The 26,695-nt window shown below is 37.2% G+C and overlaps 1 pseudogene across 1 annotated transcript; it reads right to left on the reverse strand.

The window, feature by feature from the left end:
- Positions 1–10,737: 10,737 nt before the first annotated feature.
- LOC104738173 (F-box/WD-40 repeat-containing protein 1 pseudogene) lies at positions 10,738–12,134 on the reverse strand (annotated as a pseudogene). The gene has a single exon (XR_015578843.1). The product of XR_015578843.1 is annotated as an F-box/WD-40 repeat-containing protein 1 pseudogene (transcript).
- Positions 12,135–26,695: the final 14,561 nt, after the last annotated feature.

Raw genomic sequence — 26,695 nt, forward strand, 5'->3', positions numbered from 1 at the left:
CTTGTTTAAAATAATCTATGATTTTGTGTGGAACTTATAATGCTTTGGTTTTTTTTAATTTGATTTATTTTGGCGAGAATGATGAGTTTAGTGTTGTTGGCTAGATGTTTTTTTATCACCCTCTTATAAATCTTTTGCCTAAGAGCAAAATTACCTCAAATAATTACATTAAATCTTTTTTAATTATGTTTGACTAAACCATCACACACGTTCGTGCTCGGAGATTTTATGTAACTTTACATTATGTTTTTATTTAACCTATTGTTTGAAATCAATTCTATATTTTGGGAATTTTGGAAAGTTAATGAAATCAAATCTTTGAGACTTCTTATCTGTTTCCTAAAACTAAAATTTCTGTAACTGTAGCTCATATATTCAAACTTTTAAACTAAGGATCTAAATCTGGTCGTATCAGTTGAAGTCATTTCTACGTTTGAAAATCTATATTTTAGCAATTAAAAAGTTGAATCATTGAATCTAATTTTTGAGTTTTTCTTTTTAATTTTTTTTGTTCCCTAAATTTAAAATTTCTATTAGTCATATTTTTAAATTTTCCGCTACAAGAAAACATGTCATTTGCGACTCTTTCGCGACCACTTAAGATGGTTGCTAAAAACGGTCGCAAAATATGTTGGTCGTAACAAGGACGCTTATTTGCAACAGATTTCGGATTCTATAATATAGTTGTATATTTGACGGGCCGTGGTAGTTGCACATTTCCGACTAAACTGCAACAAAGTCTATTTGGGGACATTTTTGTGTCTATATAAAACAGTCCTATGTTTACACAGTTTTGGGACTAATTTATTAGTGTGGGTTTAGCGACAAATTTTGTAATTTGGATTAGTCACGAAGTAGTCACATTTTTAAAATTGATTTGGTCACAAAATAGTCACATTTTTTTAATTGGTTTGGTCACATATTAGTCACGGTTTGGCAATCCTAAATCTGATTAATTTCGGATTTTGAAATGATATTAATCAAAAGGAATGATGATTTAAACTAATAATCAAGCAAAATTTATCATCCAAAACAAAAGATCATCCTAAACAGCCAACAAACAGTATTCATTAAAAAGAAAAAAGGAGAATTGGAAGTTCATTAGTTGCACGTTCATTAAAAAAGAAAGGAGAATTGGAAGTTCATTAGTCGAAAGCTGTATTAGAGGAAGGAGAATTGGCAGCTGGACTAGAGGCTGTTGTGGTGACTACTGTGGTGCCTCCTTTGGTGGGTTGTGCAGTGGTTGGAGGCACGGTAGCTGGATGGGTGGCCGCATCTGTGTTCAGGAAGAGAAACCATAAAAGCTTCGAACTCAGGATTTTTTTCTTTCATGAAGAGGAAAAGCTTCTTCATCTAAGCTTGATACTCTCGGTGTTCCTGATCACGTCATGCATTCTCAGCCTCGTGTTCAGAAATCTTTGCGTCAAAGTTGATCTTGAAGCTCCACAAGAGTTGGTGGAGAAGCGTTCGCATAACTCTCTGTCCTTTTTATTTTCTTTAGTGTCTCCACAAGTGATCCAAGTCCAAATGGGTTGCCTTTGTTATCTGTTTGAGTACACTAGACCAAAAGAAAATATTTCAGTAATCATCACAGACTAAACAGAGACGTAGAGGTATAGTATCTCCCCCTCCTCAAGCTTGACAAGTACCGGATGGCTGGTCAAGTATTCTTTAATCCTTCACAGTCTTCGTCCCATTGGAAATCCTTGTTCCCTCGTAGAATTTGCTAGAAGGGAAGGCATTTGTCTATGGACCACACGATGAACCTATTTAATGCGGCAATTTGACCGGTCATGCGTTGTACTTCCCTGTTTGCTAGAAGGGAAGGCATTTGTATTCGCCTCTATCCCCCGTTCGGTCAAAATTTATCCCAAGAACTCGCCTGAGATTATGCCAAATGTTCACTTTGTCAGATTTAAATTCATCTGAAAGCGGTTTAAAATGTCGAAACATTCTGCGAGGTGTTGCACATGTTTAGCCATTAATGATTTGACCAACATATCATCGATGTAGACTTCCATTTTCCGGCCGACCAGGTCGGCAAACATCATGTTTAGCGGTCGTTCGTAAGTCACCCAAGCATTCTTTAATCCAAACGAGATGACTTTATAACAATAAATCCCTCTGTCTGTTAAGAATACAGTTTTCTCCCGTTCTAACGGGCTCATCGCGATTCGATTGTATCTGGAGAAAGCGTCCATGAACGACAACAGCTGGTTTTCGGAAGTAGCCTCCACAAGGAGATCTATATGGGGTAAGGGAAAACAATCTTTGGGAAAAGATTTGTTGAAATCGGTGTAGTCCACGCAGAATCTCCACTTGAGATTCTTTTTCTTTACCATGACCGAATTGGCTAACCAGTCGGGATATTGTACTTCCATTATCTGGTCCGCTTTGAAGAGTCGTTCGAACTCATCTAGGACCGCTTTTACCCGATCTGGTCCTAAGCGTCTACCCTTCTGCCTGACTGGCTTGAACGTAGGGTCGATATTGAGCTTGTGGCAGGTGACATCAGGGTCGATCCCGACCATGTCCTTAGTGGACCAGATGAACATGGACGTTCTAGATTTCAGGAAAGAGATCAGTTCAGTTTTTAAATCGTCCTCCAATTCGGCTTCGATCCTGACTATTCGCGATGGATCTGAATCGTCGATGTGAATTTGAATGATCTGACATCCTGACGACTTAAACAGGATGCACTCTGGCTTATGGGGACCAGTCAATTGATCCCCATTTTGTAATTGCTATGCATCCTCCAGCTGCCTCTGCTTTTTCTAGATAATGGAGCAGGTCTTAGCCATCTTCTGATCTCCGTACAGCATGTACATCCCAGTAGCGTTCAGAAATTTGACGCAAAGGTGGTAAGTAGAAGGGATTGCCCGCATTGCATATATCCAAGGCGATCCCAAGATAGGAGGTGCGTCTATGATCACGAACTTGGTTTTCAGTGGAACTCAGCCGATGCATACCTGCGACTCCACATCGCCCATTGACATCTTGGCAATTCTGTCAAAGTACTAGTCTCTTGCTTGACTTGCTCTGGTGCAATGCCCTTCTTTTCTAACATCTGCCAGAATATGACGTTGACCGTGCATCTTCGCCCATGGCCACTTCGACAACCAGGGGGTCGTTACGAGGATGCTGAATTCCTTTAGCATCTCCGGATGTGAACATAATGAGATCTTTGCTGAGCATTTGTTCATCCAAAACTACTTGTACGCTACAAATCTATCATGTTGAAGCTTCCGGGGGCCAGTGAGATCGTTGCAGTCGTCACGTTGGCTGATGATCATAGTAATTCTTCTACATGGGGGAAAATTGATGCGTTCAGGTTATTTCCCTCTTTGAAGCTTCTGGGGGCCAGTGAGATCGTCTTCTCGGGCTTGATTTTCATGAAGTTCTGCCAGGGTGTACTGCGCCTATCGTTCCGGAAGCCGTTGGGCTGAGCATCATTACTGTTGGATTCCCTGTCCCGACCATTGTTAGGTCGCCTGGTCCATCCGGCTTTATTTCGCCGACCGCCACGAAAACCTTTGGGTTGATAAACAGCTTCACCCTATAGGTATTTATCGAACAGGAAATTTGACAAGTGTTTGCACGCTGCAGTTGACTGCGCGAGAACTTTATTGAAGTTGCATAATAACTCCTTCGGGGTTGAAGGCGATTTATCCCGGCTGTTGGCCTCAGAGACCGCATGAATTGGTTTATATCCTCTACAGAGATCGATCGTGCGAGAACGGTCTTTGCGGCTTGCCTAGCGACGTCCTCTTCCAAAAACGCGAACCATGATTCGTTGAGTGAACGGGATCTGCTGCGTTGCACCGGATCAATCTCTGGGGCCAAACTAACGCCACGATGAAGTAGTGATCCAATGTCCCAAAGTTTTGAGTGGATCTCTTTCCAACTCTTGGTAGGGGCCCGAAGCCATGTGACCTCGCAAAGATTGTCTGATGTGAGGATGTATTCCCGATTCCACTACCTACGGGATATTCTGTGTACCAGATCGGTCAGCCTAGGATGGGGGATCGGAAACAGATGTCGTCGGGTTTTTCTGTTCGTCCTGAACTGTTGTTGCGGTGCGGGGGAGGTGGTGTGCGATACTCAACTACATTCATTTTTTGGTTTGTTTCAGATATGATCTGGTAAATCTCCTTGGTCATCGTTTCGAACACGACTTGGAAATCGTTCAGGGAGACGACCTGAGGGGGTTGTGCGATTTGCGCAACATGAGGTTGCTCGACACCGGATCTGTCACCAAGTCGCTCTCCATTGGTATGCTTTGTCCCCTGGCTGCGCGCTTTGACCATGCCTATCACAGTTCGAGGAGCAGATTGGTCATCGGTCGGGTTAACCGACGTGCTCTGACTACGACGAACATAGACGAGCGACGACAATTTGGTTGAAGTGGTGCTTGGATCCAAGGTGCCATCCTGCGAATTATGGTTATCAAGGCTCATAACGGTGGAGATGCCCTGTTGGGGAAGGGTTACACCGGTAATTTTGTCGTTGGAGGCTGGAGTCATTGTCCGGGTTACAAGAGAAGTTTTGAAGAATGCTTTTAAGAGAGAAGTAACTGACATCTTTGCGTCCCCACAGACGGCGCCAATTGTAGAAACAAGGTTTTTTACAATGAATTTGTTTGAAGGGGGAAATAAATTCAATAAAGAACTCTCTCTTAAAATCGGATCAAAGCTATGAAACAAAAGAGATCAAAATCTCTTGAGAAAGAAGTTAGGTTTTTCTCTCAAGAATAAGGAAAAACTAGAGTTTTTGTATTAATTGCTTGATGTTTTTCAAAGAAGGGATACCCCTCTATTTATATGATAGCCAAGATTACAGAATATGTCTACTTTCCTAATGATTTTCACCGAAATTAGGTAAATTCCTTCTTCTGATGTCAAGTCAGCTTCACCGGTGATCTAGAAGTCCGCTATAATTTTTTATGGGCCGTCCAGCTCTGTTAGTCAACGAATCAAAGGCCCAATTCTCTGCCCCAATCAGTTTTTTGGGTTGGATAACCAGGTTACATCTGATTTAGACCAGTATGTCGCACCAACATCTTTCCATTTATGAGAAAAAGCATATTGAACCAAAGTTGTGGTTTTGTTGCCGCTGTTTGCGCTTGTTCCAGTTTGTGTCACGTGCGCTGATGCTCGATCGAGACGTAAGGGAGGTGGTGAGAGAGAGAGAGAGAGCAAGACGTCATGAAGGTAGTGGAAACCACTGGTGGGTCTGGTAAGACATGTCATTTTTGTGGTAAGCATCATATCAAGAGGTCAGAGCAAATTAGTTTATTAGTTTAAACTTTAAACTACTGGATTGTGAATCAATTGGTACTTGGAAAAACAAAAAGCTAATTAGTACGAGAAAGGAAAGTAGATACGATCACCTCTCTCTATGATGAAGCCGAATTCGAGAAGATGTATGAATCTCGGCTTTGACTAATGACACACTTCTCTCACCATTTGAGCCCTTAACGTTAAATATAAATATTCCATTCAAATCTAAACCTAAAAGTTCTATTAAATTCTCGTCAAATCATGTTTGTTCTAATAGTTCTATAAGTTTTTTTAACTAATGTTTTCCTTCGTTGGATCTGCAAATTATGAGTTCATCATCTCACCTAATGATTGATCTCGTCCTTGAGATTTCGTCGAGACTGCCATCAAAGTCAGTCACAAGGTTACGTTGCATGTCGACACTATGGGCATCATCAAATCATCGACGCACCTCTTTTTCGCCATCATAGAGAATGTGACATCCCGGTTTCAGAGACTTGCATAGAGGTTTAAAAGAATTGATTTGGCCACCTATATAACCAAAGTGCACTTATCTTTTCGGTCAAAGGATCTGAGAGAACTAGAGTTAAGCGTGCTTAAGCTAGAATAGTCTGTGGATGGGTGACCTTCCGGGAAGTGACCGTCGGAACTCTGCGAGTAAGGACAAAACATAGGGAAAGATCATGTGGTGATTTGTAGGGACGGTAACAAGTCTTTAAATCTTCCCAGACGTAGCAAACCGACAGTCGGATATGGATGGGCTCACGGGCCTCGTCAGAGGACGTGAGGCCCATTAAGGAAGGTGGGCCCATGGACTGAGAGTGTACATGGGACCCACTGAGAGGTGGCGGTCTGGGCGTTATAAGTGGTATTAGAGCCGAACCCCGATGAGTGTGGAGTCGAGTGGACTCACACCGTCGGGGGTGGCGGTCGTGGTGCGCAACGAGGAAGTTGCGACCTGTTAGTGGGGGTGAATTGTGACACCTCGGTTTCAGAGACTTGAGGAGAGGTTTCCAATAATTTATTTGGCCACCTATATCACCAAAGTGCACTTATGTTTTCAGTCAAGGGATCTGAGAGAACTCCAGAGTTAAACTTGCTTAAGCTGGAGTAGTCACAAGATGGGTGACCTTCCGGGAAGTGACCGTCGGAACTGTGCGAGTGAGGACAAAACATAGGGAAAGATCATGTGGTGATTTGTAGGGACGATAAAAAGTCTTTAAAACCTCCCGGACGTAGCAAACCGACCGTCGGATATGGATGGGCTCACGGGCCTAGTGACAGGACGTGAGGTCCATTAAATAAGGTGGGCCTATGGACAGAGAGTGGACATGGGGCCCACTGAGAGGTGGCGGTCGGGGCGTTACAGAGAACGGTCACAAAAACGCAGACTCATGTGGCGTGTGGAGTTTTTTCTCGTTGTCAACTTGAGAATCCATATGAGAAGTCATCATCGTCGTCGTTTCTTGTGAAGTTTCTTGTGAAGTTCTCTCCAGAAAATTTAAAGAACAATCATCATAGTGACATAAAAACAATTTCATGTGGCTACGCATCTGGTTTGATCAATTTCCATGGTAATCAATGCAAGACTAGACCTCCACTGATATGTAACACCAACACAGGACGGTATGTGAATACCTAAATGGTAAAGTTACATAAAGGCGTACAGCTTTTTTAGGTTTGACCCGATTGACAAGCAATACAAGGTATTGTTCATGGCTTCTCCTTCTGGTCGTGGTCTTCATAGAATTCTTACTTTTGGAGCTGAAGATATGAGGAAGAGAAAAAAAAAAAAAATTCCTTAGGACGCCATGATATTAGGAGTGATGGGGTTTTATATTACTTAGTTGGGAGAGATAATCTATTGTTCAGCTATATGATAGTTTTCTTTCATGTTAGGTATGAAAATTTTACTTTTATTGTCGTATAAAGGTTTTGTCAATTGATAAACTACAATGGCAAATTTTGATTTATTGAGAGGATGATGTCGGCGATTATTTGGAGAATAATCTCTTCATTGGTGCCACTAATGAGATGCGTGTGTGGGTTATAGAGGATGTTGAGAAACATGAATGGTCGTATTATGCCTACACTTGGAGTTGGAGCAATGATAAATTCTTAGGTCATCGTGTTTCCATTGCTGGAGTGACCACTTCGGGTGAAATGGTGTTTTCGATGAGAAAGTATAGACCTAGGCAACCATGTTTTCTATTTCAGCCCTAAAAGGAACACTCCTCAACGTGTTGAAATCCAAGGTTTTTGTGAAGTGTTTATGAAACCTTGTAGCATTCTCACTTTCGTAAACCACGTAGAGGATCTAAGTCTTAACGATTTAAAACTACTAAATTCATTCCATGATCCATTTGAAGATACATAATATGTGGAAGATTCAGATTCAGATTCAAAATCAGACTGAGAAGGGACAAGGGAGAAGAAGGTAGAGATGATCATTGGAGTTAAAGTTAGTTGAAAGGAATGAGCATGTCATTTTGTGCTTTTATCTGTGCGTTTTTGTTTTCTTTTTCTTTTTGTCAACCTTATCTATGTGTTTATGCTCTTTTGATAAATACTGTTTTATGTTAATAAATTAAGTCTGATCATGTCGGATCATAAGATAGCTCCTACATGAGTTGCACCGTTGAAGCTCAAGTTATTACACGATATAACATTATGAAGGACTGAGTGCATTTAGGAAGAGTTTGATATGATTTCAACGATAAAAAGTCTATATCAAGTATTTCAGGTTTCAAGAAAGTTTTACAGGTTTCATGGTAAACTGGACCAAAAAACTAGGAAAACAAATTTCAGGACAGACTCAGAGCTTCAAAATACGGGACACTTTCGAGTTTTGAAGAACTTCCCAAACTCATATTTTGACAAGCTTTGTGTCTATGCAAAGCTAGAAGAGTCATATTTATCCTCAAAGAGGAATCAAATTATTTGTTTATCCCATTGGATCCGGATTTACTAAGACTCTCATAGACTCGCGAGAGGACAAACATTTAGCCGATGGGCTTTAGCTGAAGGCCCGACCAGCAACCTTCACCGCGGCCTGGTCCAAGCCTTGACAATGGTCTAGAAAACTCCATTGCCGCCCCCTTGTCCTGCACCTAAGAAGAAAAGACAACTTTGCTCTTACAAACCTTAATCCAAAACAAAATCCTATAAATACTCTTCAAGACCTAGGGTTTTAAGTGTGATTTCATTGTGCCTTTGAAACCTGTCTCTTAGTGCTTCATCAATAGCTTTTGGAGCAGACCTAGCCACGACCAGAGAAGCAGACGCAACCTCTCGTCTCTCTTGAAGCCTTTGAAGATCCATCATCAATCTCTACTCTTTCTAATATCTTTATTACTTTCATCGCTTTTTGAGAGATAAGTTACTTTTGACATCGAGAGAATTTTTCTTTGAACGCCTTTAGTTTATTGAATCGTTTTTGATGCTATACTTAATAATATTAATGTAGTTTCTTTGAATCATGAGCAAGAAGTTTACTTGTTGGATTTTATAGGTTGATTCAAGGGGAATTCATGTTCACTTCAATTAGGTTGTTAGATCATTATTTCTGGTTACATATTAGAGTTCTTTTGGGACATATTTACCTTAATGCATGTGTTTGGAATGATCACCAAGCACTGATCTAGAGAACGGGAGCGCTAACCGCGTTATCCTAGTTCTCTGAACTAATTTTATACCAAAACTTCAGGTCGTAACTTGCGTAAGGTGAGTTGCGGAGTTTGATGAACGTATTGAACTCGTTTTACTTCCTGGTTGACATGCATCATTGCCTGCAAAGATTGAGTAACATAGTATGGAGACTTTAGACTTTTTTCATGTGATCTATAGGTTTTTAGTTCATTCATGTTTCATAGTTGAGAACCTAGACCGAATTGATTAGTTACTTACATTAGATCTTAACACTTGATTTGCTTAGAACCATGAAAATCTGGATTGATTCCCAAATGTCCAACACTTTAGTCTTATAGTTTTAACCGCTTTTATTTGTCTTTTCTTTCTTTGTATTACATTTTAGGAAAACCAAAACCCCAACTCTTCTTTTCATCTTGGCCATAGTTTTTTCTCTTTTAATTCAATTTGTATCAACTATTATTTTTAGTAGGATCGATCTTACAATACTACATTGATTAACTGTGTACTTTCAGTCGACGTATGGTCTTTTCAATTAAAAGATTTTAAAGTGAAGTTTCAGATACATCAGCATGGGAAGGCTATCAAGATATGTGAGAGAAATAATTCGTAACATATTTACGGTAAGTATTGGTCGCCACTCAAGTTACAACCAGGTTATTCATCTGTTATCCTGCTTTGCTTTGTTTGCATTGTGCATACGATGATCCCATTCGCTCTTTTTCCGAGTAATCTCTGACACAAGCTCGAGCTAACTCGGCTGGTACGATCCGGTTTCGTCGCCAAACTTCTCGAACCAAGGAAGGAGTGGTTAAGGGGCAAGCTGCTCAAGCATCCAAACCACGAACAAACACGTAACTTGGGGAAGACGAGGTGCACCACACGAGCTACGAGATTCTCGTGATAAAACACAAAGGTTCTCTAGCTATGGAGTATCGGGTCTCGACAAAGCTGAGAACGAAGTGGCTGCGCAAACTAGGGCAAGCTTAAAAAAAAGTTCTTACTTTTATTTCATCGTAAAAAATAATGATACACACGGTGGCCTTTATAGGCAATTACAAGAAAGAAGAAAAGAAAAAAAAAATACAAAAAAAAAAATACAAAAATTAAAATAAAAAAATACTCTAGACTCTAGAGTTTATTGTGCAACAGTCTTTATTGAAATAACTAAATATGGCTAATTTAATCCTGCAAAATCAAAGCAATAAACTCATTAAAGTAAAAAATGGAAATAATTCAAAAACTTACCTTCACATATCGGTAATAAAGGAAAGTCTTGAGCTTGTTCACCAAGCCTTGGTTCTAGACGTTCTCCTAGTCTTCATGCATCCTCTATGTTGATCACAAGGAAGTTGTGGGCTTGGGCCTGCGAGCCCACCAGTGGCCGAAAGTCACTCCGAACTGAATCCAGGTCACGACTCACGGTCGAAGGTGGTGCAACGTCTTCTTCATGTTGGTCTTGAATTGTAGAGAAAATAGCTCGACCCAATGGCTCATGTGGAGGTGGTGATGAGCTGACTTGTCCCATAAGTTTTTCCACGTACTTGTTAAACTTGTGTTGAAGCACTTTAGCTCGTTGTCTTGTTATGGCTCCATCAAAGACTTGTGGTGCTTCCGGTTTAGATTCTTTGTTCGGTTTTGTTGGACCATCGGGTTCAGTTGGGATGTCCTCATCAATCTCTCTCTCTCACCCTCTCTCTCTCGTTTATCTTTTAATGCGACTTGTGTTTGTAGAAGATTTAAGACTGATTAATTAGCGGATACAACAGAGATTAAATAAAAAAAACTACTAAAATAATTTTAAAAAATATTAAAATATGAACAACTACATTTTGTGAAAAATATAAGAAAACTAAATATGATTCAAAATGAAAAAATATAAATTAAATACTAAATAATCATAAACTAGTTATTCTAAAATTTAAACAAATTAATTTTAAATTAGACACAAATATAGTTTAGTTAGAACATAAAATATATCATAATTCATTAATCTTAACAGTATGCTTTTTTTTTTTTGGGGCAGATCCTTACTATGGGACCGGAACTAGACTTGGAAGATACATATAACCAGATTTATATGTCCACATCTCTTCCCCCCTATGTCTTTCTATCTCTTTTTTTTGGAATCCATCTTTTCCAATAATGTATAAGTTGAGGCAAACGCAGTTGCTTCCACTGGTTACTAATCTTTCAGAACATGTAACGTTAATCCTACTAATTTGGTCAATAAAAAACACCGAATGAGGAGGATCTTCCCCGAGATCAAATGCTGGCAGATCAGGTCTCCACACAACAAAAAGTTTGGTCCAAGAAACAACCATATCTTTGACACTGTTTGTGACCCATACCTCAATCTCCCCTAGTTGATCATGTTCTTCGTATATGCGTTGGCGAAGCAAAGAAAGCTTATCTCCTCTATAAGCTGATAAGGCTACATTATCATATGGACCTTCCACGAAAGGAATTAGGCTCAGACGTTTGAATCTCTCCGTGGAAAAATCGAAACTTTGGATAAATGATGGGCCATGATATTCTCCAGCAATCCAATACATATTTCCTTTTAAGGATACACTAGCACACGGTGAGGTTACAGTCCAATCCAAAGGAATGTCAAGAGTTTTCCAAGAATTTGACTTGAGGTCGTAGATCTCAACCGGTGGGTCATACTTAGCCGTGGGGCACCGGTTGTCTCCGAAAATATCTTCATTGTAAAATCTCAAGATTTTGTAGTTATCACGAGATGCACCATCATATCCAATGCCGTAATAATCATTAAAGGCATAAGAATTCCTAGGTTTGGTGACCCATCTAACTCGGTTAAAGCAAGGGTTCCAAACAGCGAGTCTTTTGGGACCACGAAAGATGCATAGCAACAACCCATCACATTGAACAATATTAGACAGCTTACCGCTTCCTTGAAACTCATTTGGGAGTGGTAAATATGAATGATCATCGTTGGACAGGTTAAAGATCTGAACCTTATCAGTGATTCGTATAATACGTTCTTTGACCTGTTCTAGATGATCGTAGATGAATCTCTTATCTTTGAAGAGAGCATTCCATCTTGTGCACGTCAAGTTGAATCGTTTTAGATCTTCAGCTGGAACACTACCAAATATTAATTCCCATATTTCGGGAGGTATAAATGAACCTTCTGATGAAGCCATGCATATACGAGATTTCAAAAAATTATTGCTACCAGAGGTATGAGTTATGTTCTGTCCGTATGGATGTTTATATAGCATGTTGGATATGTCACGTGGATGTAATAAAAGTTTAGGACCACACTTTCTTATTAAACAAATACAGATATCCTACAATATTAATTGAGAATTATAAATATGAAACTAATCTTATAAAATGTAAAATAAAAAAATTGTCATATCATTGGTTTTAAAACAAATGTTTAATTTTTAATAAAGATAATATATAATTTTAATATTTAGATTAATAAAATGTTTGAAATAATTATTAATTTCCAAAAAAATATTTTCTCTCTTTAATTAATTATGGCCAAAAATTACTATTAATTTTAAAAAATTGTAAACCAATCAAAAATTAAAAAGTAAGATTTTATATCTATGTATCCAAATTATTTTTTTAATAACTATATTTGGAAGATTTTGTTACGATTTTAAATTATGATTCTCCTATCATCTTCCTTTAATTTCATTAACAAATTGTTTGACTTATCATATATACATATGATAAATAAATATGTAGATTTTTTCTATATTTGTTGTGATTTGAATTTTTTAAAATGAAGATATATTATTCAATCTATAAAGAAAATAATGTTTACTTTAATGTTCCACATCGGCAGTGAAACCACCCGACCCGTTATTTTTTTAAATAATAATAACATAATTAAATATCCCATAATATTTAATTATAACACAAACTGTAAACCAAAATAAACCAATCCCAGATAATCACCTAAACCAACAAATACCAAAACAACAACATGCACAACGGAAACATAAATCATAACCAACAACCTAACACATGCTTATCCAAGGTTCCAACATGAAAAATATAACCAACAACACACACATGAGACCCTAGATCATCCTCTTCCTCATTGCCATGATTCAACACTACACATGCATTACCTGCACCACAAACACAATAAGATGCGTGAGTATTACCATAAATACCCAGTGAGACGATCCTCCCATCTACGAGCTATACACACAAACAAATCAAGAGTACAACCACAAACAAAATATAACAAGCCAACCATTAATCAGAACTCTCAATAACACATTCACCACACCTACACATCATCACACAAAACAAGTCATACAACCCAATCGCTTAGATAAGCTCATGGTCCCGCACTCACCTTAACAAGCTGATTCTAACAACAAACATAACCAGGAGAACTCTCCTCGTGTCTAAAACAGTGCAGAAACGTCCTACAACAAGTAACACAACCAAAAACAACCTTGAAGCAAACTGGACAGAAACATCAGAAAATAACAGTCTCAAAGAAGAAACCCTAAACTAAAAACCAACCATTAACAATCAAATCCCCCCGGTGAAAAGCTAGGTCTAGACGTCCATAAGCTTCCCACTAAATTTCAGCGCGATCCGATCTCAGATGACACTGCAATCGATCCCGAAACACCCTGTGGTCTCAATCCGCAACTGAGAAGAAACGCCCCACGAAACTGCCGATATCTCCTTTCGAAAAGATTTGAGCAGTCGAATCCTCCTTCTCCCAAACCCTAACGATTCTGCTCATTCCCCTTCTTTCTAAGATAAAGCTCTGTTGATCTTTTTCTCCTTCTCTTTCACACCAAATCGACCAAGGCTCTCTCTCTCTTTCTTTCTAAGTGTCGACAATCCTCAAAAAGAGAAGGAGGCGTCCAAAGCTTATAAATACCCCTTTAGGGTTTCTCAAAACCGACTCTAAACCGGGAAAACTTAAATCAAACCGGCCAATTTCTAAAATTAGGAAAACAGGATGTTACAGGCGGATTGGTAAAACTAAATTTATGTGTTGATAAATTAATAAATTTTATTTGCTCATAATTAGAATATAAAATTTAATACCTTTAAAATATTTCACAAAATAAGATGCAAATACAACAAGCAATAAATTATGGTAATACACATAAAAAAAATACTAAAATATTCTAAAATAATTAGTATTTTTATAAAATATATTTAGATTAACCAAACAATTACAATATTAAAAATAAATACTGTCTCAAACAAAATAATTTTTTAAAACAAAATATAACAATAATTTTTAATATTATCTTATAATTTTTGAGAAATTATTGATCTGTGTTTTATAGCACGAGATATCTGCTTTAGTAATCTTATTAACATGTACGAAATAGATGTGGACAAATAATAGAATATATGATCTTAATTTCATAAAATAATAAGAAATTAGAGGTTTCTGCGTTTGACCTCATCATGACAAATTTTATTATTCTCTATCATCGTAATCCAAATTTAAACGTAACTAGGATAGTATGTCTTTATTTTGTTATTTTTTATTTTTTTGCAATAAAAAATCCAAATGTTTCTGCCGCAGGTTATTTTTTATTTTGTTTTTATTTTAATTATCTTAAAGATAATTTAATATGTTGTTAATTGCAATAAAAAAATTAAAGCATGTCTTGATTGAATATCATTTTTGATTTTTTATTTACCTTAAAAATATGATTTGTCAACATTAAAGAAAATCTAATATTTAAATAATAAAAAACTATAGGATCACAAAATGCTAAAATCATATTATATAAGTCTCATAATGAAATTCTTTGAAACATAATCCGCCTCAAACTCAAACAAAAAAATATTTTAATATCCACCTCTCTCGCATATTCGAAATCACATCATAGTTATGCTTACCTAGCATTAAAATTACGAGTAAATTAAAATAAAAAATAAAAAAAATGTTTCACCTATCGATTCCTAGTTTCAATCTCTTCGTCAAAGAAACATCTTTATTATTCTGGCTCCAACATGAAGCATTTCGAACAAAGATATTATCTTTACTCTTGTGGTCTTTTAGTGTGCAGTTTAGTATTTGTAAAACTCTAGCATCTCTTCTTCCAAAAGAAAGATATGTATTTTACTCTAGTGGTCTTTTAGTCTGCATTTTAATATTTGTAAAATTCTAACACCTCTTCTTCCAAAAGATTAGTCTTGCCTATAATCACAAGTTAACCTCTTCACTCTTTATCTTCCATCACAACTTTTTCAGTATTATCAGCATTGTCTCCATTTGTATAAACTTCTGATTATTTATCTTCTGTCACAGCTTTTTCATCATCTTTTTTTTTTATCTCAGCATCTATCTCCCTTTTCTTTGGTTCAGATATATCCTCGTATTTCGTAACTTCTTGTGTTTCGTTATCTCGAGAATTCTCCTCCTCCTTTGCCACTTAAATGTTGAAACTCATTTCTCCTTTCTCATGTCAGTCCCAATATTCAAGAACACTCATACAAAGCTTCAGCTCCATCCAACCTTGTTAGTCAAACCAAACATTAAAATGTTACTATTTACTCCATACAAATGTCTCAAAACACACCAGTGGAAAACCACAACTAACCGTTAAAATCATAATCCCGCCGTTGAATCGGAAGCCAGTAGTACCGTGAAGCTCCCCACCAAATCTCAGCTCGATCGGGTAATTTTTGGACTATTAAACACTGTTCCAAAGAGACAACCTCGAATCTGATTTCTAGGGTTTCTGGTTTGGGCAGTTTTAGTAATTTCTTGCGTAGGAAGCAACCCACATAACTTCTTGAATATAACTTCGGTCAGACTTCCATCACTTGCTACGAGCTCATGGCTTGATGGTGATCACGCAGGTATTTTTTTTTCTTTTTAATCTGATGTCACATCCATCACCGGCGAGCCTCCAAAGGCACCTCTCCAAACTGCTTTATTTTCTTATTCCTCTTTCTTGTTCTTCTCTTCTCCAACTCTGATCTACTCTGACTTTGCTCTTCCACCACCACTGTGTCCTCCCATAGTCATAGTAATGACTACCAGATCCACCACCTCGCAACGTCTCCTTCTCCGTTGATTGTCATCCGGTTCCCCACTTTCCACCTCGATCTCTCGGCATCATCTTTTCTTCTTCCGTTTTCTCTATTTTTTATGATCTCTCATGCTCTCCCATACTCTCTCTCATGGTTACCTCTCTTCTCCTCTCTCCTTCTTGCGGCGATGGTAGCGTTCAACACCAACTCTCTCTCTCTTCCTCCTTGTAGAACGAAGTCGGTGATACAAGTGTTTTTAACACACGATCACACAAACCCTTTTCGTTACACCGGTGAAAATAACGTTGAATCAGCAGTGCTCGTGATCCCATGGCTCTCTTTCTATTGATTAGGCCTGGGCGTTCGGGTACCCGTTCGGATTCGGTTCGGGTAATTCAGATTTTCGGGTTTTCGGGTTTAGAGGTATAGGACCCGTTCGGGTATTTCTAGACTTTGGGTTCAGATCGGGTTTGGTTCGGGTACTTCGGGTTCGGATTCGGATTACCCGAAGTTCACAAAACTTAATTTTAGTATCTAATTTAGTCTAAATTATTTAATAATACACAATATATCTAAAAATATAGAGTATTTTTTACCCAAATTTACTAATAAACAGTCTAAATACTTTAAATTATCGAAAATATCTAAAAATCTGAATATTTTGAACACTTGTATTATTAAAATTATAAATATTACTAATATATTACTACTATATATTAATAATGTGGGTATATTCGGATACCTGTTCGGATTTCGGTTCGGATAGGGTTTGGATTCGGGTTTTTGGATTTAAAGATTTAGAACCCGTTTGGGTATTTTACAATTTCGGATACGGGTTCGAAATTGGTTTTTTGGATCGGGTTCAGATCGGATATTCGGATCCGGGTATTTTTCCCAGACCTACGATAAAAGCTAATTAGAAAGAAGAAGAAATCGAATCATCTAAGAAAACAAATATGTGTCCACCTAGAAAAAAGCTGATATGTATTAATGTTTTAATTAGATAGGTTAGTGAATGATTATAATTGGAATAGAATGATGAACTGTATTAATTAAAATGTTTTCATTGGTTACAGGTTTTAATTAATGTGTCATCTCCATAATGCTTCACAATGCTGATGTGTCATGCTCTGGGGAGAAACATTCAAGTTTTATTGTATTGATTTTCTTCTTGGTCAAACACAATAAAAAAAGCAAGTCCAACAACGTCATATTTTTTTTGGCTAAGAATGTAAATATTTCTTACCTGTGCGATCTTATGATATGTAACCCAAACACAGGACGCTATGTGATCTTACATGGACGGTATGCTTACAAAGAGGGGTATAGCTTTTCTGGATTTGACCTGATTAACAAGCAATACAAGGTATTATACATTGCTTCTCCATCTGAGCCTGGTCTTTATAGAATTGTTACTTTTGGAGCTGGAGATATGAGGTGGAGAAAAATAAAAAAAATGTCCTTAGAACGACTTGGTAGTAAGTGTGATGGGGTGTGCATCGATGGGGTTTTGCATTACTTAGCTGAGAGAGATGATATACTGTTTGATTATGTGATAGTTAACTTTCATGTTAGGTCTGAAAAATTCACATTTATTGACGTAGACAAGTTTTGTCGATTACTAAACTACAAAGGCAAATTAGCTGTGATTTATTGGGAGGATGATGTTGACATTTATGAGATTTGTTAATTTGAGACGAATCTGACGATTATTTGGATGATAATCTCGACGTTGATGCCACTAATAAGTTGCGAGTGTGGGCTCTAGTGGATGTTGAGAAACAGGAATAGTCGAAATATGCTTACACCTGGACTGATGATAGATTCTTCCGTCATCACTGTTTCCATCGCTGGAGTGAGCGCTTCCGGTGAAATAGTGTTTTAGATGCGCAAGTGTACATCTAAACAACCGTTTTATGCTTTCTATTTCAATTCCAAAAGGAACACTCTTCAACGTGTTGAATATTGTTGGGTACAAACCAACGTCCCACATCGGAAGATTAGAAAAGAAGTTTCTAATATATAAGTCAAGTCCAATAACAAATCTGTGCGGGCTTTGCCATCTCGGCCCAAAGCGGACAATATCATACTAATGGGGACTTGACTTGGGCTTAGAAAGCCCAACAATTGGTATCAGGGCCTAGGTTGAAATAAATGGACCTAAGTCCTGGTATGGGCTTAATGATTAGTGTGGGAGAAGCCCCTCAATGTGACACGCTAAGAAGGGTTCCTTGCGAATAAGGAAGCATCGAGTTAATGGTGACAAGATTTCGCTGAAAGGGAGACCTAAGGTTCGTGGTCCTTGGTTTGAGGGAGAGTATTGTTGGGTACAAACCAACGTCCCACATCGAAAGATTAGGAAAGAACTTTCTAACATATAAGTCAAGTCCAAACCTACTTAGTATGAGGCCTTTTGGAAAGGAGTCCAATAACAAATCCGTGCGAGCTTTATCATCTCGACCCAAAGCTGATAATATCATGGGAACTTTAATTGGGCTTAGAAAACCCAACATTGAAATCCAAGGTTTTGGTGAAGGGTTTAAGAAACCTTGTAGCGTTCGCACCTTTGTAAACCACGTAGAGGATTTTAGCCATAACGATTTAAAACTACTCGAGTCATTCCATGCTCCATTTGAGGATACATAATATGTAGATGATTCAGACTGAGAAGGGACAACAAGGAGATGAAGATATGAGATATATATCATTGGAGTTGGGTAAAAAAGCAATGGGCGTGTTGTGTTTTTTTTTTGTTCAACCGTAATTATCTATTCGTTTTTGCTCTTTTGATATATACCTTTTTATTGTTACTAATTTAATAAATCAAGTCCGATCATGGTGGATCATAAGATAGCTTCTACATGAGCAGATGAGCTGCCCTTTTGAAGCTCATGTTATTACGATATATGACTATAAGGACTGTGAGAGTTAGTGAACATGGGAAGACTATCAGAATATTCGAACGAACTTTTGTAACAATTTTTTGGTATGATGTATTGGTCGCACTCAAACTTCTAAACGGATGTTCATCTGTTCCTGCATTGCTTAATTTGTTTGCATTGTGCATATGATGATCCCATTCATTATATTATAGAAATATATTTGAAGCTTTGATTGATGTATTGTCTTTGCTCTGGTTTTTGTTTGAAGCATTAGACGGCGTGTGTATAAGATTTGGATTTGAGTTGCATATTTATCGTTTGTGGACAGAAGAAGTTGACGTGTGGGAAAAAATTGCGTATTTGGTTCTATCCCCTATATCTTACTAGAGAAACATTTTATTGAAAATGCTGATGTGTCGTCGCCAGAGCGATTTGAAGATTTAATTATAATTAAGCATCTAAAGATAAATAAATTTACAAAAATGAGTCTTTTGATTTATTAAATCCCTTATATATTAATAGAGAAACATTTTGTTGAAAATGCTGATATGTCGTCGTCATAACGATTTGAAGATTTAATTATAATTAAGCATCTAAAGATAAATAGATTTACAAAAATGAGTCTTTTGATTTATTAAATGTGTCATTAAAATATATAAGGAAATCTTTATTTTATTATTATTTACATAAATGTGTGTCATTAGAATATATAAGGTAATGTTTCTTTCTATTTGTTTTTTTTAAATGAAAGCTTTCATCAACTATTAATATATATATATATAATTTAATTATCATTTTCATAACATATTTAATGATTTAAAGTAAATTACATTTTATAAACTATTAAAAAACTTATTCATCTATTTAACTTTTTGAAATACAAAACTTATTCTCCGATTTTAAAAAAATTAATGACTATTCAAGTACTCCATATGTTTCACAATAAGTGTCATCCCCTATATATTAATAGAGAAGCATTTTGTTGAAAATGTTGATGTGTCGTCGCCAGAGCGATTTGGAGATTTAATTACAATTAAGCATCTCAAGATAAACAGATTTACAAAAATGAGTCTTTTGATTTATTAAATGTGCCATTAAAATATATAAGTAAATCTTTATTTCATTATTATTAACATAAATGTGTGTCAATAGAATATATAAGGTAATGTTTCTTTCTATTTGTTTTTTAAAAATGAAAGACTTCATTAACTATTAATATATATATATATATATAGTTAATAATTTAATTATCATTTTCATAACAAATTTAATGATTTAAAGTAAATTACATTTCATAAACTATTAAAAAACTTATTCATCTATTTAACTTTTTGAAATACAAAACTTATTCTCCGATTTTAAAATAATTAATGACTATTCAAGTACTCCATATGTTTCACAATAAGTATCATTTTGACACATTTCACACAAATTAAGAAAATATAAAAATATACATATATGCCCTTATTTAATAAATTTTTAATGGGTTAATTTAGTCATAGATTAAGGGTAAAACTAGAAAATCTAATGAAAATATGCATTGAAAATATAAAAGAGTGCATTGGAAATTTAAAATGATACTCTTTGTGAAACAAAAATAAAATTCTAAAATGACACTCTTTATGAAACAAATGGAATATATATTAAAAATTAATTTTTACAATAATCTTAAAAATAAATAACATTATCACAATTATTACAATAATTAACATTATATTCCACATTTCACGGGTGAAATATATTTTTACACAAAATAATTAAATGTAAATTTGAATAAAATAAAAAAAAATATGTGTAAAATTATTATTATGACACTTAAATTCCAAATAATAATTTTACTTGTAATAATTTTATTTGAGTCGATTTATCCCGCATATAGTGCGGGTTATTACCTAGTTACCCATTATGATGGGGATTTGAGATATCAGATTTCTCTTCCATCCAAAGGTACTGTAGTTTAAACTCTATTACACATTTTTAAATTCAACATATGTGTGGTCACTATCTAAAAGTAGATTCGTATAAAAATCATGTACCTTTGGATGCCGATTAAACTATAGTGATGACATCAGTATTCAACTTCCAGAAGAACCCGTTCTTCCAGTTCCTGAAGAACTCGTTCTACCATTTCCTGAAAAACTCATTCTGCCAACAATGGTACACAAACCTATGACAAGGTTGGGAGCAAGGACCTTAAGGGAACAATTCAACAAGTCCATTGAAAGTCTGATTACTCTCATTGAGCTAGAAGATTCCAAAGAGAAGACTCCGAAAGCATCATTTCTGCCAGTTCTACAAGGAATTAAAGAACCCGTTCATTTCATCATTTCCGAAGCAATCAATGAAGCGCTGGAGCGTGCATGAGAGCTATGACCAAGGTAAGTTTTTGAATTCAAATAATAAATGATGGTTCTTTTCTTGTTTTGCAGGAATCAACCGTTGGGTCTTTATTTTATTTAGGTCCTAAAATTGAGTCTGTTATTTTTGCAAGTTTAGTCCTTTTATTTGTAATAATTTCGACCCTAGAAGGTCCCCCGCCGCTGGATCGTTATATAAGGTCCCTTCTCAGCATTGTAACCTTTCAAGTTTTTATGAAATAAAATGAGAGTTTTCTTAGGTTTTCTTCTGAGATAGAAGCAACCTCCCTTTTCTCCTTCTTCTTGTGTGTGATTCCTTGAAGACTGAGATTTGACTTATCATAGATCCTTTCACAGATCTGTGTGGCGTCCTTCAATCCACCCCATTTATTTCTTCATCTTCCACTGCTACCGAATAAACAGAACAGTGTTTTCAACCATTTGTCTATTCACCATCTCTTCGCTGTGTTCCATCTATCATCCAACAAATAGGCAGAATAGTGTTATCAACCATTTGCCTATTTCCATCTATCCATGTGGGTTCCCTCATCTGGGCTCCTATATCATCTGGTATCAGAGCTAAACGCTCCAAATCAGGTTTTATCTATCCCTTTTGTTTCAGTTTACTTCCTTTTGTTTGCTTCAGTTTGTGTTTGTTTCAGTTAGTTTTGTTTCATTTCGTTTCTCCCCTTTAGATCTGCTATTTTCGTGTGTCTTTGCTCTATTTTGATTGTTCATTTTCTAAAAAGAAAACCCTAAAAAAAAATTTCGTTCAGATCTGTTTATTTGATTGCCTAAAAGCCCCCAAATCCTAGATCTGTCATTTTTTGGCATTTTTCCATATTTGGACCTTTCGACTTCATGTGCACTTGATATCTTTTTTTTCTTATTTTACAGAAACGTTTTGAACCATGGGAGAACAAGGAGGAGAGGTGAACATGGCTGAGATGCTTACAGCTATTCAAGCCCAACTCTGAACGCTTGGTGATCGCATGACACAAATTGAACAACCCCCACCTGCACCAAGAGCACTAGTTCGTAACTTGCCAAGAGGAAACCATGAGGTTGATAATGGAGATCAGCCTGATTCAGAGGAAGAATATCAAGATCTTAATCAACACCACATGCGAAGGAGACACTGCCAACAAGGTAGAGGACGAGATGAAGGCAACATAAGAGAAGGAGGCTATGATCTTAAGCTCCATCCGCCAACATTTGCTGGAAAGGTTAATCCTGAAGCTTACATTGATTGGGAAAGACGTATGGAGCATATCTTTGTCTACTACAACTATTCGGAACAGAGAAAGGTATCCCTAGCTGCTGCTCAACTTACCGATAATGCCTTAGCTTGGTGGGACAGAGATGTGTCTGAAAGGAGAAGGTATAGACATATACCAATCACCACATGGGATGATATGAGGTTTCAGCTAAGAAAGAGATATATCCCAGCTTATTACCACCGAGAGCTACAAAAGAAGTTCCGCAAGCTCTCACAAGGAAGCAAATCTGTTGAGGAATACTTTGAAGAGTTTGAATCTCTTAAAAACACATGGCACAGTTCCTAGATGGTCTTCATGATCGAATTGCTAGAAAGGTGGAAAGACAAACCTATCATGATCTTGAAGAACTGTTGCACCTAGCAGTCCAAGCTGAACAACACATCAAAAGGAAGTGATCTTCATATATTTTACCTTGTTTTCCCTTAGCATATTCACATCTTTTCCGTGATTTCCCATCACATTTGTCCATTAATGTATAACTTTAGAACTGTTTATGCATTAGAGTAGGTTTTCATTGCATTTGCATAGTTTCTTGCATAAACAGGTGATTTTGGATCCTAAGGAGCTGGAAGGAATGCTGAAGAATATTAAAGCTATCAAGTGAGGGAAACAAAGGATTTAGAGCTGAAGAATCAAGGTCCGGCAGTCCACTCGACCAGACACTCGACCGTGTGCGGAGAAGGACTCGACCGGATGGAAGAAGCAGAAGAAGATGGCCACTCGACCAGCACTCGACTGAGCACCTGGTCGAGTTGACCGAGCCGCCCTCCTATTTTGTCTTTTAGCATTTTTAGGGCTTCCCTTCCTTTATCTATATAAGCCTTGTACCCTGCAGCCACCAAAAAAAGAGAGATTTTTTAGAGTACAACAATGTAGACCTAGTATTTACCCTTTTGGGAATTGTTTACTTTTTGCATTTCTTTGCTTACCACTTTTGAGAAAAACTAAGAAATCTTTGATACTTGTTGGTTCCACAACTTTCTAAGTACTGAGATTTTGGGTTTGATTTCTTCTTCAATATTGTAGATCTCTTACTCCTCTATCTAGTCATGCAAGTTTCATTGATTTCTGGGTTTATCACTTTGATCATCATGTTTTGTGATTGTGAGTAGTGGTTTAGGATCTTAAGGATGGATTAGGCTGGGTAAATGTTATGGGTGTTTAGATTGATCAAGCTTGTATGTTCCATATCTCTTCTGGCTTAGATAAGCTCTATGTTATCCTTATACTGAGAGGGTGAGGATAGATCTCCGGCTTCTTAACATCATACCAATGTTTAAGCTGCTGGATAAAGCTAGGGCTAGAGATTATCATTAAGCATGCTAAGAGATTAGATGCTTTGTTTGATTTTTGAATATAATGATCTGGGTTTTAATGCATGCTCTTATATGTAACAGCCAGTGAAAGCTGAGTCTAACAAGTATCTGAGCTTGATTGTTATTGCCATTAGAACGGATTAACATGACTTGGAAGATCATTGTCTAGGGATTAGCTCATGGATTGAGGTTTGTTGGTCAATATAGATAACCATAGTTTAAGCCCACCCCATGAATCCATCCTTAGGACCTTTCTTTGTTTATTGATTTCCTAGTTCAAGTACTGTAGTTGGTTTACTATTGCTCTGTTTCAATATTTGCTCTGTTTCTGACATTCGTTCGTCAACTCGACCATCCACTCGATCGTGCATCTGATCGAGTGTCTGCTCAAGCTCATCCAGAGTTCTTGTTTATGTTCTGCATTTACATGTTTCCTTTCCTATCTTGCATTAGTTTATCTTAGTAGTTTTTACATTCTACATTTCATAATCATCATTAGCTTGTTAGTGACAAACATCCTTTATATTTGGCTTGACTTAGATAAGTATTCACATCCTGACTGCTTGCATCACACTCATTTTGGTTTATCATCCTTTATGCTACAACTACATAGGGGTAATTGAAACACCTTGCATTCATCACCATACCACCAAAAGAACATGTTTCAGGAAGACAGCTTCTACTAACCATAGTAAGACTCCATGGACACCACCACCTCAAAAAGCTTTAGACAAGGGAAAATCTCTTGATGTGGACCAGAGGTTTAAAAGAGTTGCACCTGAGGCATCAAAAGTAACCAAACCAGAGCAAGGTAAGCCTACTAACCAAAGAGCTTGTGATATTACTTGCTTTATATGTCAGGGAAAATGACACTATGCAAGGGAGTGCCCAAACCAGCGAGTAATGATCCTTAAAGCCAATGGAGAGTATGAATCACAAGATGAGGAAGAAGAACGTGATGAATCTGAGGAGGATATTGTAGACTGTCCAGAGATGGGAGAACTTCTAGTCATAAGGAGGGCTCTTAGCACTCTTTTTGATCCCGAAACAATTCAACGAGAAAATATCTTCCACTCTTGCTGCTCCATAAACTCCAAGGTATGTAGCTTAATCATTGATGGTGGTTCATGTACTAATGTAGCCAGCAAGTATTTGGTTGATAAGCTAGGTCTCCAAAAGACAAAGCATCCCCATCCATATCGACTTAAGTGGCTCAATGATGAGGCTGAACTAAGGATATCCGAGCAAGTCACCATACCATTCACCATAGGCAAATATTCAGATCAAGTTGTGTGTGATGTGGTTCCTATGCAAGCTGGACATCTTCTTCTAGGACGGCCATGGCAATTTGATAAGGAGACTTTACACAATGGCCGAACAAACTACTACACCTTCTCACATAACAACAAGAATCATACTCTAGCTCCACTCACCCCTCAAGAAGTGCATGAAATGCAACAAACAATGTCAAAGGGAGCTAAGTCAAACAAAACTAATCTTTACATCACACCTTCTACTGTTTTAAAATCAATTAATTCATAGGACAAGGTGCTACTAATGATCTTTAAGGAAGTTTTGTTTTCAGGTCAAGAAGAGAAAGACTTACCACCAGAAGTGCTTGAACTATTAGGAAGGTTTAAAGAGGTCTTTCCTGAGGAGATACCACCTGGACTACCGCCTATAAGAGGAATCGAACATCAAATTGATCTAGTTCCGGGAACACCACTGCCTAATAGACCAGCATACCGAGTAAACCCAGAAGAAACAAAAGAGCTGGAAAAACAAGTTCATGATCTAATGTCAAAGGGTTACATTCGAGAAAGCCTAAGCCCTTGTGCTGTACCGGTTCTTCTAGTACCTAAGAAAGATAGAACTTGGAGAATGTGCGTAGACTGCAGAGCAATCAACAACATCACTGTCAAATATAGACATCCCATTCCAAGGCTTGATGACATGCTAGATGAGCTTAATGGAGCTACTGTCTTTTCTAAAATTGATCTAAGGAGTGGTTACCATCAGGTGAGAATGAAAGAAGGTGATGAATGGAAAATGGCTTTCAAGACAAAGCAAGGACTATATGAGTGGTTAGTTATGCCATTTGGACTCACCAACGCCCCAAGCACCTTCAGGAGCTGTTGACTGGAGAAGCACATGGAGGAGGACTTATATGACATTTTGGGCGAGACAAAACTCTAAGTGTTCTGATGGAAAATTTCTTTTGGCTGCATTTGAAAAGAGATGTGGAAAGGTTTTGCGCAAAGTGCATCACTTGCTTGAAAGCGAAATCTAGGTCACATCCTTATGGTTTATATATGCCTTTTCCTATCCCTAACCTACCATGGGTAGATATTTCTATAGATTTTGTTTTAGGGCGGCCTAAAATCAACAACCGAGATTCTATCTTTGTTGTGGTGGACCGGTTCTCCAAAATGGCGCATTTCATTCCATGTAACAAGACAAATGATGCTTCTCAAACTGCTGAACCCTTTTTCAAAGAAGTGGTGCGTATGCATGGAATCCCGAGGACCATTGTTTCAGATCGAGACACCAAATTTCTCAGCCACTTTTGGAAGACTTTGTGGAAAAAGCTAGGAACTAAGCTACTCTTTTCCACCACTTGTCATCCTCAAACTGATGGCCAAACTGAGGTAGTTAATCGTACTCTCTCCACTCTTTTGAGAGCTACGGTGGGTAAGAATCTCCGGAACTGGTTATCTTGTTTACCCTATATTGAATTTGCTTATAATCATGTTAAGCATTCTGGTACCAAATTCTCTCCATTTGAAGTTGTCTATAGTTTTAATCCTCTAACCTCATTAGACATCACACCACTGCCCCCAAGTTGTTTATTCTAGTGCAGAAGGAGTCACCAAAGCTGACTTTGTGAAGAAACTTCACCAAAGAGTTAAAGAGTATCTT

This window comes from Camelina sativa, chromosome 13, assembly GCF_030686135.1.
Source record: "Camelina sativa cultivar CO46 ecotype springtype chromosome 13, ASM3068613v1".
In the NCBI taxonomy this organism is placed as follows: Eukaryota; Viridiplantae; Streptophyta; class Magnoliopsida; order Brassicales; family Brassicaceae; genus Camelina; species Camelina sativa.